Raw genomic sequence first — 3,154 nt, forward strand, 5'->3', positions numbered from 1 at the left:
TGGATACGGGATACGGCGTGACAGAAGGATATTTTTTTGCATGGAAAAATAAACCCGAAAATGAGAAATAATATTTTTTCCCCCGAAAGAAACGTGGATTTGGAGAAATTGAATTTTAAGATTTTTCTAGGCTAGGGAAGCGAGGGTCGAGAAGAAATTTCTGAAAAATTTTAAATATCTTTATCTTATTGTTTCTATTTTTTTTTTTGTATTTTTTTTCAAAAATTGAATTTTAAGATTTTTCTAGATTAGGGAAGCGAGGTCGAGAAGAAATTTCTGAAAAATTTTAAATATCTTTGTATTCTTTTTTCAAAAATTAATTTATCTAACTTGTTTCCATAATTATCTTCGAAATCGAAGATAAATCTTAATTTTGTTCCAAGGATGAAATCGTGGATTCTCGCTACGTTCCCCGGAGGAATTCTCTTTTTGATTTGGATTTTAACCTGAATTCTCATTCTCGAAATTTCTGACGGGATAAAAGATGGATGGAAGATGGGGAGACACGACGAGAGCCTTGACTAATACGAGACACGTCGCTATTTAATTCGAGTGGAAAAGTTGAGTATAGTTGAGGCGCAAGTGTCTCTGGAGGATTGATTTAGTCGTTAGGTTGTTTGGAATCGAGTTCCTTTAACTTTGAATGAAGATCTTGCGAATGAACGATGAGAACTATTTGTTTCGAAATGCTGAAGTTTAACTGGAACGCGTGGAATGGATTAGACAATGGTGGAACGATAAGTACGAACTCTTCGATTTTTAAAGAATAAATGTTCGAGGTGATCGAGTATTGAGAGTTTCTTGAAAACTGTAAACCTGAAAGAGTAATCCAAACTCTTCGACTTACGATTCAGAAAATATTGATGATGCGTGGGATACGAATGGAAAGAAATCTAATATCTTATTTTCGACGATTCAATTGACGAGAAAAATTTGACAGGACGAGAATTTTTATTTGAAATCGTCGATGATCATAAAAAATATAACGAATGTACGTACGCGTTAATATATTTATGGAACTCTCGAAGAATCGATTCTGAAGATCAAAACAAGTAAAAAGTTCTTTTACTCCGACAACTTCCGCGTTTACCTTGGCCTCTAAATCTTCTGAAACCTTTTAACACTTTTAAAAATACATCAATAAAATATAAACGATAAAATGAAAATTTTATTTTCGAATCGAAGTCAAAATTTGATCAACGAGTTATTGGAAGCTGAAAAACTTTCGCATTCGTTCCCTCCTCTCTCTCTCTCTCTCTCTCTCTTTCGATCGACACGAATTAAATTAATCCAAGCAAGTGGCGACGAAATCGAGAATTGGCTCGACGATTTTCTATTTAATATTCACGCGTGAGATTAATCCATCGTTTCAACCTGCATTGTTCGTGGAAACTCGTTCGACGAACGAGGGGAAACGGTTCAAAACTACGCTCTAAATGACACGCCGTGACACGCTTCATTAAGAAATTGACAAAGCTCGGCCATCGTCGTCTGGCCACAGTTTTCGAACCGTGCTTTCGCAACGGTTTCGTGGTGCCGAAACACCGCCACCGTCCAAAATAACCATCATTCAATTTTCGAATTCCAATTCACCGCGTATTCGCCAGCATTCCCTCCCCTCCTCTGCCGGTCGTTTCGCCTTATTTTTCCCATACGCGGATCCTATCTGCGCCGAATTTTTTAACGTTTCAATTTTTTTCAAACACTTGCGAATGCACTTTCTGATATTTCTTTTTATTGCGGAAGTTATATGTAGAGTCGAGGATTTTGTTTTAACCTCATTCGATCTCGATATCGGTATTGGTTATTAACGAAAATTAACGTCGATCGAATTGATAGGTTTGCTGAAAGATTTTTTATTTTATAACGTTTACGTTAAAATAATATCCTGCAAATTGTAATATTTCTTTCTTTCTTCCACGTGGATCCTATCTACGCCGAATTTTTTTTTTTTCAAATACTTGCGATATTTTTTTTTATTACGTAAAAAAAGTTATACGTAAAGTCGAGGATTTTTACCTAGGTATCGATACATTGCGAAAATTAATGTCGATTCAAGTGATCGAATTAATAGATTTTTTATTTTAGTATCATGTTAAAGTAATCGATATCGTTCAAATTGTAATATTTCTTTCTTTTCCACGCGGATCATATCTCCGCCGAAATTTTTTTTTCAAATTCTTGCGATGCTTCTGATATTTCTTTTTATACGTAAAGAATTTTGTTACCTAGGTATCGATACGTTGCGAAAATTAATGTCAATTCAAGTGATCGAATTGATAGATTTTTTATTTTAGTATCATGTTAAAGTAATCGGTATCGTTCAAATTGTAATATTTCTTTCTTTTCCACGCGGATCATATCTCCGCCGAAATTTTTTTTTTCAAATTCTTGCGATGCTTTTGATATTTCTTTTTATTACGGAAGTTATATGTAAAATCGAGGATTTTTACCTAGGTATCGATACGTTGCGAAAATTAACGTTCAAGTGATCGAATTAATAGATTTTTTATTTTAGTATCATTTAAATTTAAATTTAAATTTTATTTTAAATTAAAATAATCGGTATTCTGCAAATTGTAATATTTCTTTCTTTCTTTTCCACGCAGATCCTATCTGCGCCAATTTTTTTTCAAATTCTTGCTTCTGATATTTTTTTTTATACGTAGAGGATTTTGTTAGGTATCGATACGTTGCGAAAATTAACGTCGATTCAAGTGATAGAATTGATAAGTTTGCTGAAAGATTTTTTACTTTAGTATCATGTTTACGTTAAAATAATCGGTATCGTGCAAACTGGTAATATTTCTTTCTTTCTTCATTCTTGAAATACATTATTCTGTTACTCCTAATAAACCAGAATCAGTAAAACTTCACGTCGATAAGAAGCTTCACTTTGCTCAATCTTCGAATACGTTCTCCTTTAAATAAATTGGAAGTACGAGCGAAAAGATTAAATATTTACAATAACTATCGATTTCCATTTCTCCTAACTTCAGAATACGAATACTGCTTAAAACTTGACATCAATTTCTTCTCTGAGAAACCCTTATTTATTTCGATCCTCGAATACCGTACGCCTTTAAGCGAATTGAATATCGCGTATCTCGTTATCAATTTCTCTCTCTCTCTCTCTCTCTCTCTCTCTCTCTCT

Source organism: Apis laboriosa, unplaced genomic scaffold (assembly GCF_014066325.1).
Source record: "Apis laboriosa isolate Shangri-la unplaced genomic scaffold, ASM1406632v1 scaffold1_cov151, whole genome shotgun sequence".
NCBI classification, from domain to species: Eukaryota; Metazoa; Arthropoda; class Insecta; order Hymenoptera; family Apidae; genus Apis; species Apis laboriosa.